General features: G+C 42.0%; 1 pseudogene; it reads left to right on the forward strand.

Annotated features, from left to right (window-relative positions):
* Positions 1-1806: 1806 nt before the first annotated feature.
* On the forward strand, positions 1807-2351 carry LOC138162036 (jupiter microtubule associated homolog 1 pseudogene; annotated as a pseudogene).
* The last annotated feature ends 12213 nt before the right edge of the window (positions 2352-14564 follow it).

Here is a 14564-nt window from a genome sequence, read left to right on the forward strand (position 1 = left end):
CCTTCTTATATTGACTTTCCTTGTAGCTCTTTAGTCCTTGGGATCCTATCCATATTTCTTCTTAACCCTTTGAAAACTCTTCCCGTAGGGTACATGTCAGACTATAGATTTCCTCTCCTCTGTCACTTCCTCCCAGGGTTTCCATTGTTTCCACCTCAGCAACCAGTTCCTCCTTGTTAGAGAGAATTGGATCTAGAATAGAATTTCCCCTCACTGGTTCCTTCACCTTTCAAAGGATTAGATTATCACTAAGGCAAGTCAAGAAATTACTAACTGCTCTGCTTTTGGCAAAGGAAGAGTTCTGGAAGATGTCTGAATGATTGAAACCCTCCATCTCTACTCTATCATGCCTCATGCCACATTAGTGATCTGTTTCCCAACTCCTCGTCTATTTTGCCTTTCTGTCCATGTGGTCTTTAGTGTACTACAATGGGAAAATCATTTCTATTTCTTTCTCCATTGACCTTCATCCAAATGTTCTTTATTTTATTTCCCCTCTGGTCCTGGGTTCCTTACATGGGTATACCTCCTTAATATATAATGCTACCCTCCCCTCTTTTGACATATTCTGTTATGAATAAGAAATACCCACCCAGAGCCATGGATCATTCATAAGTTTCATCCCATAAATTCTATTGCCTCCTTGCATTAGGACCCCTACTTCTCCTGGTTTGTTGCCTGATTTTGGACACTTGTGCATAGACATATGAAGACATGTTTTTTTTGCTACTGATTCCTTTCTGGGATTTCATGTCCTGTGAATTTCTGGGTATCTCAGCTCTAATTTTTTCCCCTTCTTTGTAGCTTTTTGTGTTATTTAATTTCAGGGATCTATACATGTATGTATGTACATATCTGTCTATTATTCTATCTATCAAGAAAGAGAGTGAGAGACAGAGAGAGACAGAGAGACAGAGACAGAAAGAGTTGGAGAGAGAGGCAATATTTTCCCTCTCCTTTGTAGCTTAGAGCCCTTTTGATTAGATTTCCAAGACGCCCAGCAAATACATTCTTCCCAGGCTTTGTCAGGTGTATTCCATCTCTGGCCAAGAATCTGTCATCCCCATATTTCAGGCCATGGTCCAGAAATTCAAATCCTATTTTCATACACCACCTTCTTAGTCAGCTGTTCACTTCCCAAATTAATCTTTCTCTTTTGTATCCCTTGTCTCCTATGGGCAACAGTGAGGAAAACACAACCTGTACCCCTATGGTCTTTGCTTTCTTGCCAAATACTCCATAATCATTTGCAATATTCGTTATGTTCCTTCTGGCTGTGACGTTTGTGCCCATGTGAATGAACAGAAGTAGGTAATTGTCATCTACTCTGGGAAGTCTTGGGAGGTTTTATGTTATATCTTTTATACTTACCCCAGGAAAGCAGTAAACCTCTGTATTGTTGTTATCAAGTCAATGAATAGCCATTTTCCTGTCCCCTGAATCACTACCTTCTCCTCCTCCTCTCTTCTTCCTCTTATCTTTACTTGACAGGGATTTAGAGTAGGGATTCCCAACCTGGAGTCTATGAACTTTAAACAACAACATCACAATTTCTGTTAACTATATTTTAATTCAACTGATTTCCTTTGTAATCCTATACATTTCATAACATCATTAAATATTATTAAAATGTTATTATGTTAAAAATATTTAAATGTTATTAAAAACATCATTCTTTTAGAAATTGAGGAGATGCCCATCAATTAGGAAATGGTTGAACAAGTTGTGGCGTATGATTGTGTTGTAATACTATTTTGCTATAAGAAATGCTGAGAGAGGGTGGTGTGTGTGTGTGTGTGTGTGTGTGTGTGTGTGTGTGTGTGTTCAGTTGGACCTTGTCCAGGAGTCACACTGCTCTCTGTGTGTTTGCCCTTCCATCCTCCCTCACCCTAGTCCAGCTCTGCTTTTGCCATGACCACCACCATCACCTTTAAGGGCATCAACCCCAATGGCAGGAATAATTCCCAAGTGTTACATCCTCCGGATAATGGGTCTAATTTTTCTTTGGCTTCTGATGAGCCTACAGAACAACCAGTTAGAAAGAACAAAATGGCATCTAATGTTTTCGGAGTATCTGAAGAAAATCAACCTTTTTGGGCCAAGTCTGCGGGGGCTCAGTCTAGTAGGGATAATTCTGAACCAGCTGAACTCCAGAGAAGAAACTCTTCTGAGGTGGGTTTTGGGTATTTTTTAGGTCCAAAGGGTGAAGGTGACGTGCATGAAAATGTGGAGGCTGACTTACAGGTTGACCTGGGACAGAATGAAGAGAAATCTATGCCTGCTGCACTTCTTCCTATTCTCCATCCAGAAGAAATCCACCTGGTGGCAAGTCCAGCTTAGTCTTTGCTTAAATATGATGTTTTTCCTCCTCCTTTCCAAGCTTGTGAACTGCACAACTTGAGCCTGGCTGTATATCTCTTTAGTTTTTTTTTTTCATTAAAAAAAAGCACTTTATGTAAAAAAGAAGAAAAAAAGAAATGCTAAGCAGGATGCTTTCAGAAAATCCTGGAAAGACTTGCATGAACTGATGTGAAGTGAAGTAAGCAGAACCAAGAGAATGCTGGACACAGTAACAGCAACATTATGTGATGATCATCTGTGAATAACTTGGATATTGTTAGCAATACAATGATCTAAGTCTGTCAGGAGTGGGGAACCTGTGGCCTCAAGACCACATGTGGCCCTCTAGGTCCTTAAGTGCTGTCCTTTGACTGAATCTAAATTTCACAGAACAAATTTGGACTCAGTCAAAAGGCTGCACCCAAGGACCACATGTGGCCTTGAGGCTGCAGGTTCCCCACCACTGAAAGACAATTCCACAGGGCTCATGATGAAAAATGCTCTCCAACTCCAGAGAAAGAAATTATGAAATCTGAATGTAGATTGATTTTTTTTTTTAAAGCAATCGGGGTAAAGTAACTTGCTCAAGGTTACATGGCCAGGTGTTTCTGGGTGGGTGCTAAGTGTCTGAGCCCGGGATTCGATCTCCAGGTCATCCTGACACTGGAGCCGGTGCTCTTACTCGCTGTGCTACCTGGCTGCCCCGACTTTCTTTTTCTTGGTGTTTTGATGGGGGGAGGAATCTGTGTTTTCTTTCACAACATGACTAGTATGGAAACATGTTTTGCATGACTGCACATATATAACCTACATCAAATTGCTTGCCTTCTCAATTAGGGGGAAGAAAGGGGAGTGTGGGGGAGAATTTGGAACTCAAAGTTTTAAAAAATGAATGTTAAAAATTGGTTTTACTCATAATTGAAAAATAGATAAAAAAGACTTTTTTTTCTACAATCCAGACAGAGAGAACTGATGAACTCCAAGTACAGACTGAAAGCATATTTTTTTATTTACTTTATTTTTCTTGCCTTTTCTCCCCAGTATGTTAATATGAAATATGTTTTATAAGACTTCATATGTGTGATTGATATCATATCACTTGCTTTTTCAATGAGTGGGGGAGGGGCTGGAGGAATAGAGATAGTTGGAAACTTAAAATTTAAAAAAGAAGGTTAAAATAAATGCGGTATAATTATTTAAAAAAGTAAAAACATGATTTTGAGAAATGGGCCATAGGTTTCACCATCTTGCCAAAGGGGTGCATGCCACAAAAAAGGTGAAGAAGCCCTGTTTTAGAGACATTTTCTTCAAATGCCTCTCCTAAAATGACTGGAACATACTGTCCGCTTGGGTTTCATTGGCTCAGACAGCAGTGTGGTCTACATCCTCAGTTTTCACTATTACCTTTGGATGTGATCCCATGAACCCAGATGGAAAAGACACATTAGGAATTATTGTTAGGAATATTAAGAATTATTACTCACTACTTGGGTGGAAGCGTTGGGAGATCTTTGGCTCTATCTCCCCTTTCCCCAAGCTGATCCTAGGGCCCCTATGTCCTGGGACTTCTGAGACCCACATTTTCTTCCATGGGATCTATGCAGAACCATATTCTCTGTGGCTCTGACAGAAGATAATTCTGTCACTCTGGTTTTCTCCCATTGACAGTTCTTGGCTCTCAGTCTGTTCTCCCTATTGCCTTGCCCCAGGACCCCTTCTGTCAGGACCAGTTTTGTCCATGGTATTTTCCTTCAGAAGGTTTCTTGAGGCCTTCTGCCTTCAGCTCTGAATCTCTAGTGGTTTCTTAAGTCCATGCACTGGCTTCCAATCTATTTCAAAGTGGGGTTTCCCAGTGGAGATTTTTCTTCATTTTTAAAAGATTTTTTCCCCCATTATTCCCCTGATTCCATCAATTCTTCAATGCCTGGTGGGGCTTGGTGTTTCAGCAGTCCTAAAATGCTTCTCAGGTTTTAGTAAATGAGTCTGCCATGTGAAGTTCAGGTTAAATAGACATCACTCCCTCACTCCCCAAGGCTCTAAGTCATTCCACTGAGTCTCCTTGGCACATTTGTAATCCTGATTTCCCATCAAGGTCATTCTCCAGAAGGTCAGGAGTCCCCTTCTGAGAAAATTCCTAATTTGGGCCAGTGGTGTCCTTTTTTTTGAAGGGGGTGGGGAGTAGGGAAGGCAAAGCAATTAGGGTTAAGTGACTTGTCCAAGGTCACACAGCCAGTAGGTGTGTCAAGTATCTGAGGCCAGATTTGAACTCATATCCTCCTGACTCTAGGGTCAGTGCTCTATTCATGGAACCACTTAGCTGCCCCCAGTGTTTTCCTTTTGCTGTGATATATCTAATCCCAGCCTGCCCACAGGAGAGGTTTCTCTCACATTCCAGGGAATCTACCTTGCCTGATATACAATACTATTCCTTTGTAGGACTCAGGGCAATGATCCAGCACTTTTCACACACATGAATTTTATCTTTTTGATATAGAGAAAGCAATATGGACTCAGCCTCACTCGTGTGCCTGGTGTCTGATGAGATGACTGATTCTGATGGCAAGAATCTTGTTTCAGCTTTCTGTCTATGTGAGAATCCTAGTGTATATCTTAAATTGTATATTCCCTGTACTTGGGATTGCTCTGATTATTCTAACCAGCTTCCTGGTAGGGTTCTCTATTTGGATCTTATCAGGCATGGTTGAGTGATCCATTGAGTCTGGTTAACTTACAAAATGAAACCTTGGTGGCTTGTCCTACCCTCATATCAGAATAGGCTCTTCTGCTATCTCCCATCCCCTGTATTTTGTCTTTATAAACTTTATAAACACCCACAGTTCTATCAATATCAATAATCCCATATGAATGGAATTCAAGTATCAATAATCTCATAAATGTTGACATTCATTAAAAGATCAATACTAAAACTTAACCAATCAGTAAAGGATTATCCAAGGCAGCTGGATGGTGCACTGGATAGAATGCTGAACTTGGACTCAAGAAAACTCATCTTCCTGAGTTCAAATCTGGTCTCAGACTTTAAAGAAGTCACTGCACCTGCCTGCTTCAGTTTCCCCATCTGTAAATGGGAATAATAAGAATACCTACCTTCCAGGGTTAGTGCTATGTAAATGCCTGCTATTATTATTGTGGGAGGAGAGGAGTGGAGTTATACCTTCACTGTCCTTTCCTTGCTCTCAAAGGGGCAGCAATATACACACTCTCCTGGAGTTTGAATTGGAGGAGTGGTAAGCACACAGTGGTACAGTGTGGATAGAGTCAGGAAGACCTGAATTCAAATGTGACCTCAGATACTTACTAGCTGTGTGACCCTGAGCAAGTGTCTTAACCCTGCTTGCCTCAGTTTCCTCATTTGTCAGATGAGCTGGAGAAGGAAATGGCAAAGCACTCCAGTATCTCAGTCAAGAAAACACCAAATGGGGTCATGAAGAGTTGGTTACAACTGAAATGTCCTCTACTAACCCATCAGACAAATAAAACAAATTTCAAAACAATGAATCCTCAGTGAGCATCGACAATAAGTTATGCAAATCAGCAGCTAGGACAGCACCAGCAAGTGTCTACAAAGGCATACATGCAGATAAACAGCTAGAACAACAATGGCTCTCCCCTAGCCCATTGGCATGTAATTACAGACCAGCTCCAGTTCTCTTTGGCCTCATCTAATAATAAGCATTAATGTACAGATGCAGAAAAGAACATAGGGAGAATTGGTACACTAATAAGAACTGAAAAAAGGAAACAATCCCAAATAAAGCACCATTTAAAACAAAATCTAATGGATAACGGCAGTTAGAGGAGGAAAAAAGTCATAAGAGGAAATAAGGAGATTGTAAAACAAATTGTACAAAGATTTCTACAACAAAATTGAAAGATGCTTAGCAAATGTAAAATGAATAAAAAAGGTCTAATATACAATAATATTCTTCAGAAAGGGCCAAGGTCAGGCTAACTTCAATTCTAAACTCTAGTTATAAAGAAAAATGAATTTATAGAAAATATTTTAAAAGTGAAAATTCAGGGAAAATTGACATTCAAATACATGTGCAAGCAATAATGTAGGAAGTTCTGCTTTAAAAAAAATCCACTAATATTTAAAATCCCAGAGTGGGGAAAAAGCATGGTTGGATATTTACTTGTAACCAGCAGATGGTGCAGTCACTTCATGCTACCTGAACTTGGTTTAGACTAACCCAGGAGTAAAATGTCCAGAGTGATATGGTTCATCTTTACTATTTAGGAACTTATTTGAGTTATTAACAAAATAAACCCCTCAGAAATCTCTTGCTCTTTTATTGAGGGGAAATCCTAATGTTTTAGGCAGAGTTGCCTGATTGTCTCTATTTATGCCAAGCTAGTCTCTGCCTTTCTCTATTCCAATTCTCCTTGGGCAAAATTTGCTAACAGATTTAAATCACAAAGCATTTATTTTAGCTTAAAAATCTTAATTTACATTAAACAAAAAAAAAATCAGGAATTAGAGATGGCTTAGCGAAAAATAAAATCATGTAAAAATGCCTGCCAACTTCTGGCAAAGGGGAATGTGAACAGACAGCTATCTACAATTCAATAGATAGAGTGCTAGAACTGAAGTCAGAAAAGCTTGAATTAAAATCTGGTCTCCAACTGCACCTGCCTGCCTCAGTTTCCCCATCTATAAAATGGGGATAATAAAAGCACCTACCCCCCAGGGTTGATTGCTACATTATGGGAGGAGGGAGGAAGGGAGTGGACTTATATCTTCACTGTTCTTTTTTTTTTTAATTTATTTTTTCACTACCTTTCATTGTTCTTAAAGGGGCAGCAACATACACCCCTTTTTGGAGTCTGAATCAGAGAAATGGTAGGCAGGTAGGTGGCGCAATGGATAGAGTATTGAGCCTGGAATCAGGAAGATCTGAGTTCAAATCCAGCCTCAGACACTTACTAGCCGTGTGACCCTGGGCAAGTTACTTAATCTTGCTTGTCTCAGTTCCCTCATCTGTCAAATGAGCTGGAGAAGGCAATAGTAAACAGCTCCAGTATCTTTACCAAGAAAACCCCAATCAGGTCATGAAGAGTCAGACATGACTGAAATGCCTGGCTGACACATCAAGTCGGAGACAGCTGGTTGGAACTGTATCAGCAGCTACCTCTGCTCTGAAGCCAAAGTTCATCTGACCTTTGTACTCAGTCATGGCTGTACCTGCAGGTGCCCAACCTGGTGGTGGGTCTACTCCTGAAGGGCTCTGTTAAAAACTCCAGGGATGGTGAGAATCTGGCTGGACAGATAGATATTCATATCCTCTAAGCCCAAAGAAACCTGGTGAGGTTTAGGCTGTGGGAAGCCCCTGGAATCTTCCCCCTTGATGAGGAATGTGTCTGAGGCCATGAGCCTTTCATTATCCTAAGCCCAAATCTCTGCTACTCTTAACCTTGCCTGGCACTCCATTGTCCAGCTACTTCCCACCCTTGATCCTAACAAAATATCTATACCCAAATCAGTCACCCTTAAACTAGCCCAGCCCTCCACTGTCCTGATCTCTGGGTAGCCTCCAGCTATTTCCCACCCTTAATCCCATTCCTAGAGTCTAACCTCAGTCCTGGTCAAGATCCTCCTTGGACTCCTCCTCCCCAAACCCCTCCTCTAGACCGCCCCTACATCCCTCCCACAGTCTTTCTGTATATAAGATCCATATTGCCTCCATGAAGGTGCTGAGCCCAGTCTAGCCCAGAAGCAGTCTGTGTCAAATTGTCTGGCCCGCAGACCAGCGGCACAAATACTGAGGCTCCTCAAGAATCCACCCATTGTGGCGAATCTTTAATAAACTTTGCTTTTCTTTGGCTGAGAGAAGGCTTGAGTCGAATTCATTGGGCAGGACCTGGAGTGTTGGTAATTTGGGGTCTCGCTCGCGTACCCCTCAGCCCCAAACCTCAACAAACCCATTACAAATACCTATCGTCAGTGAGTTAGCATTTCACCTAGTGCTTTAAGGTTTGGAAAACACTATAAATATCACCTTATTTGATCCTCACAACAACTGGGAGGTAGGTGCTTTTATAACCATTTTTCAGATGAGGAAATTGAGGTACAAAGAAATTAAGTGACTTGCCCAGGGTCATACAACTAGAAAGTATCTGAGGTTGAATTTGAATTTGAATTTGAGTCTCCCTGACTCCAGGGTCAGAGTTCCAGCCACTGTATTACCACATTGCTTAGAATCACATAAATCTATGCAATCATATTCTGGAGTCTAGTTACATTTATAGATATTTTGGAGTTTGAGGGCTGAATTTATTTTTACTTTAATTAATTATTTTCTTTTTATTAATAAAAAAAAACAATTTACTTTTTGTCCTGTATAGTCTTGTTTATGATTTCTTGAAATATAGCTCTGAAAAAACAGGCCTTAAAAAAGGCCATTGTAATTTCAAATGGAGGTACTTGACTAGGCTTTTAAATCCAAATCAGTCTGGCTCTCACAGAATAGCCAGTTATAACAATAACCTCAACCCAGGCCTCCAAGGTTCATTGTTTTGGTTTCGATGGCTTAGAATGAGTGTAAATAGCAATTGTTTTCTGTTCAAGCCAGAAACTCTGAGGGTCCTCCACTCCCAGATCAATATCCTTACAATGGCAAATTGGGCCATCTTTTGTCTCAGTTCTTAACCAGCTCTTAATCTTTGAGTGGCTCTTTGGACAAACTGAGACCTGGGAAAGATCGAATTTAGAAAGGCCAATGTCACCAGTCCACTGACCTTTGCCAGTGGTCTTGACTGGAGGAGAGAGAGAGGCTGCCTCACTGAAATCCAAATTCATGTGCAAGTCAAGACACTCCCTCCTGATGTCCTTGGCCCTCTTCAGGAGTGAAGGGCGAACAACAATGATGTATGAAGTTCTCCAGGTATTATTGTTACCTTTGTACAGATGGAAGGAAGAAGAGTCTCAGAGAAAGACTGTACTTTCCTGTGGTAACAAGGTTGGGAAAAGTCACATAAAAGCTTTTAACAGAGGTATGCCTAATGCTAGGCTTAATACTGAATTTATTATTCCACGTTTTCTGTCTGCTAAGGAAAAGGAGCTAAAGGTTTAGGGATCATTGAGTTAGAGCTGGGAGAAAACTTAGAAGCCATGAGCCTGGCCCCTTCATACGATGAGGAAACAGTTACTTCCCAGGGTCAAGAAGCTAACAAGTGCTTGAGGGTCGGAATCTAATTCTAGTTTTCAACATCCACTTTTTAATAAACACTTATTAAGCACCTACTGTATATGGCTGAGGGTCAGCACTGAGCACTGGGAATACAAAACAAGGCAAAAGAAGTTCCTGCTCTCAAGGAGCCTCTTTTTTGGTTTTGTTTTTTGCATTTTTTTGGAGTAGGAAGGCAGAGCAATTGGGATTAAGTGACTTGCCCAAGGTCACACAGCTAGTAAGTGTCAAGCGTCTGAAGTTGGATTTGAACTCAGGTCCTCCTGACTCCAGGGCTGGCGCTCTACTCACTGTGCCCCCTAGCTGCCCCATGGAGCCTCAAAAGGCACATTGGGGAGGTGAGGATGGTGATGAAAGGATAGAAATGCAAGATTCAGAGCTGTTGCTCATTAGTGGTGAAAACTATGGTGGTCTTTCTATGTGACCTTGTGAGACAGTTTCCTTTCTCCCTCCTGCAAGGGGAACAAGGTAAGGGAGGTTCCCGGGCCTTTTCCAGGAGTTTTCTGGGCTTGGGCCAGTGGTGGAGGCAAAACCAAGCCCAGGAGGGCACCTTTAGATAAAGGTGATCCTGTACAATCATGGAAAGCAAGGCAGTTGACATTGTAATGACTTAGAAAGTCAATCAGAAACCAAAGAGTGAGTAGGAGATAAGATAACAAAGCCAACCTTCAAGTGGAACTCTGGCTGCCCCCTGGTAGGGGTTTTTTCTGGACCCAGTGCAGCCTCCCCTTCCCCACCTGTTAGTTAATGAACAAGGATCTACATCCCAGGCAAGGGGCTAGGTGCTGGCAGGTGGACAGGTGCTTAATGGTGCTGGGATGTGAACAATGGAAGGGAGAGCTGAGGAATGGAGAGCTGGGAAAGGGGGAAAGAACTGTCAAGGAAAGGGAGGAGGAAGAAAGAAAGAGGAGAGAAAGTGAGATGGATAAAGGCACAGTGAGAAGAAGGGCATATGTGGGCTGGACGAGCAGCACCTCCCTACATGTGATCCAGAGACTCCTGAGACCCTTCTGGGGGGTCCGCAAGGTTAAAACAATTTTTGTAATAAATTCTTAGGTGATTTATTTTTGGATAGGGTAAATGTTGATTGACATAAACAAAAACTCTTTGAAATGTCCTTAATAATTTTTAAGCATGTAAAGGCATCTGGAGGCCAAAAAGTTTGAGAACTGCTGGCCTACAGGGTCTCTGAGCATCTTTTGTGGAAGGTGCATGTTATGGGGGCTAAACAAGTGTTTGTTGAACTGAATTCCAAGGCTATCACTTATTTCTTTGGGTCTTGAAGGGTTTTCTGATCTTCCAGAATTCTCTTGCTTTGAGCAAACATTTCCTGGAAGAGAGAACACCTTAACCCCTTATTGGTTAACACAGTATGTGGGGTAGTGGTAGAGGTGGGGAGCAAAGCCCTGTGGAAATGAGGGGAGGGTGCCAGGACAGCCTGGAGGGACAAAGTCCTGCTTTGATTATTTCACAGTTTGGGGATAAGTTCTGCTGTTCAGCACGTTTATAGGCAGGATTGTGCTGGTAAATGTTTAACAACCTGGTCCCTGAAAAAAAAGTACAAGGGACACACTTTTAAGTTTAATTCCTATCCAATCATTTTCCCAAGTCTAGAAATCAACAAAATAATAAATCAAGCCCTGATTTGTAGTAGCATTTTCACACTTCTGAAGTAAAATGCTCACACTAAAAACTTAACAAGCAGCCCTTTTGTGAGTCTACCCAAACATACCACTCCTTGTTGTATAGGTTTAACAACTCAATTATTTCTTTCCATGAAAGAATACACTTTATTTGAAAAACATCTCATCCTATATTTGATTGCATGCTGCCATGGAGGGAGGAAGGGGGGAAAGAGAGGGAAGGGGAGAAAATTTGAAACTTAGGGGATTGTGGAACTGAATGTTGTAAAGTAAAAGTAAATAAATAGATTTACAAAAAAAAAGAAAAAGAAAGAAATCTTTTCTAGTAATAGTAAAAAAAAACCTGAAAATTTTTATTGATATCTTTCATTTTTACGTTGTTTATATTTCCTAATCTATATCCCCCCTCCCCCCTTCCTCCAGAGAGCCACCCTTCCTTAAAGCAGAGGTTTCTAATCTGGGATCTATGAACTTCAAAAAAAAATTTCTTTTGATCACTATTGTTGTTCAGCCATGTCTGTGACCCCATCTGGGGTTTTTTTTGGCAAAGACACTGGATTGGTTTGCCATTTCCATCTCCAGCTCATTTTCCAGATGAGGAAACTAAACCAAATGGGGTTAAGTGACTTGTTCAGGGTCACAAAGCTGGTTAGTAGTGTCTGAGGCTAGATTTGAGCTCACGAAGCTGAGGTTTCCTGAGCCCAGGCCTGGCACTCTATCCACTGAACCACATAGCTGCCCTTCAATCATTGTATTTCAATATCATTGGTTCCCTTTGTAATCCAATGTGTTTTCTTTTATGAATTTAAGAAAAGCATTTTGAGAAGGGGTCCATAGGCTTCACAGGACTGTCAAAGGGGCCCATGACTCATAAAAAAGGGTAAAAATCCTTGCTTTAGAGTGAAGAATTTAAAAAGAAGGAAAAAATATCTTCTCAGTAAAACTAAGACACATCAGGCCAGTACCACACTGTATGAGATTGTACACCATAGTACCCCACCTCTGAAGGAAGGACAGGAGCTGCATCTGTCTTTGTCAGGGTCTAATTTGGCCATTATACTTTCATAGCATTCAGGCTTCATTGTTTTGCTGTTGCTTTTTCTGTTTACATTATTGTAGTCATGGGGTATATTGTTTTCCTGGCCTTGCTTACTTAATATAATAGTAAGTGTAGCTAACATTTATAATAAGTACTTTCTATGTGCCAGTCCCAATTATTAACATTCCCATTTTACAGATGAAGAAACTTAGGTGAACAGAGGTGAAGTGACTTGCCCAGAATCATATAGCTAGTAGATGTCTGAGATTGGATTTGAAATGAGAGCTCTTCCTGACTCTTGTCCTGACGCTCTCTTGGCTGAAGTAGAAATCCTGCTGTAAGCATTAGGACTTTCCTTTCCTCTGTAAGAGTCCCAGTGTAGGTAGCTAGTTACAAACAGCCTCCCAGGCGGATGAGCTGATGGGCATATGGGACCTTTGCTGACAGGTTAACAGGTTATTTAATGGTCCTGAGGAAGGGGATACACACATAGCTTCCAATAATGGGGAACTCTCTGGGTTTGGCATCTGGAGGGACCGGGTTCGAATGCAGATTTCTCAGTTACATAAACCCTGGGCAACTCGCTTTGCCTCTCAGATCTGTACTGAAGATCCAGCCATTGAAGATATTGGACTATGGTCATAGCTGCCTAAATTTTCTAGTCTGTTAAAATGGAGTTTCTAATCGCTGCCCCACTTACACCACAGAATTATGGAAGGAACATGAAAAATTGCAACGAACAGCCCCCAGTAGCAGCTTAACTTCACGGCATGTTGTTAGGAGCAGTCCTGACTCCGGTGGGCACCTGGTTATTCAGCCAGGACGGTCCAACATTTATCTTGGTAGAGGTAGCCAGAGGGGCATCTGGTCAGCAGGGCAGGATGTGGTGATTCACATGATCTTGGGGCATCCTTCAAGTCTGAACACATGGGTGGGACTCTTTATGGTCTGACCACACATGGAAAGGCCTTTTTATGACCTTAGGTGACCAGGAAGTCTCATCAATGTGGCCAGAGGCTACCAGGAATCTGCCAAGTGGGGCATGACTCAGCCCATTGTCCTCTGGGGTCAATCAGGTCCTGGGGACAGCTTTGTTACCTTTAGGGGAAAATGGAGCCCAATCTGTGTTGTCAGGAGGAGGGAATTTTGCTAGATAGCAGCCCTGCTACATGGACTGACCACATCTGGAATTCATCCCCTTAGAAGTAATTCATTCTGCAGCAGCCATAAAAAACACCCAGTGGTTGAAAACTTATCTTCATGAGCACTGGTCACTGGGTCACTGGTCACTTTCAGGTCAATTTCAACCAGGTTCCTAGAAAACTGGAGGAAGGAAGATTTCTCATTATTCCTGGTGGCTCTGGAACCAGCGGTGACTTCTGGCTTATTTCTTGCCAGCAGCGTGATCTTTGCTTGGTGGACATTAAAGAAGCCATTTGGACACCTGGGCTAGGGCTTGGAGTATTTCAGGCAAGCTGACCAGTAATTGTTCTCATACCAGCATTCACCCAGTTTGCTCCTTGGTTCAAACCTTTGATCTTAGTCACTTGTAGGAGTGCACCTGCCAGAGAACACCTGCCTTTTGGGACAAAGAACCTGTGGGGAGGCACCTGATCAGCCGGACACATGGTGCACAAACTCCCAAGCTCACCCTCTCTTGCTTCCAAAAGTGCTTAAATCATACAGTTCTATAACCACGTAGAATATAAGGGATGTGGCCATCCAGTATAAAAGCTGATGGCTTGAATGGGGCACAGTAGAGATATATGATCTGACATCTGGCTCCCTTCATTTCTGATAGAGACTGAAATGTCCACTTTTGCGGAGAGCAGAAGTGCACCCCCCCCCCCAGTTCCCTATTTGGGGAGTAGCAAGCAGGATACGGCATCCCAGAGGCTGGATGATCTCTCCTGTACTCTCCTCTCTCCAAAAGGGGAACCAGGCTATAATTATATCTACCTACTGCACATCAAAGATCTGTAGTTTAGGGTTACAATGAGGAGTTCCGGATAAAAGCCACTTTCTCTGATTGTTTTTAAGGGGAAGAGGAATAGTTCTCTCCTCATCATCTTGGCTCCTTCCCACTAAATCCTGGCTATTTAGGAGGTGAAGGAATGCATGATAGTAAATGGCTCTTTCTCTGAGAAAGTTTTGATCTTAGCTCAACCAAAGAGGGATAGAATGATCTCATTAGGGTGATGCCTGATCTTAGCAGCTACTGGGATTCAAGGGACATACGTGGGACTGTTTTCCCCACTTGTCTGTGGTAAGAAGCTCACAGCTGCCTCCCTCCACCACCTCCTAAGCGTTTGCCCCTTGTGCCTACACAGGACG

Source organism: Petaurus breviceps, unplaced genomic scaffold (genome assembly GCF_028583685.1).
Source record: "Petaurus breviceps papuanus isolate PSGF00001 unplaced genomic scaffold, PetGlider_PUasm1.0 186, whole genome shotgun sequence".
In the NCBI taxonomy this organism is placed as follows: Eukaryota; Metazoa; Chordata; class Mammalia; order Diprotodontia; family Petauridae; genus Petaurus; species Petaurus breviceps.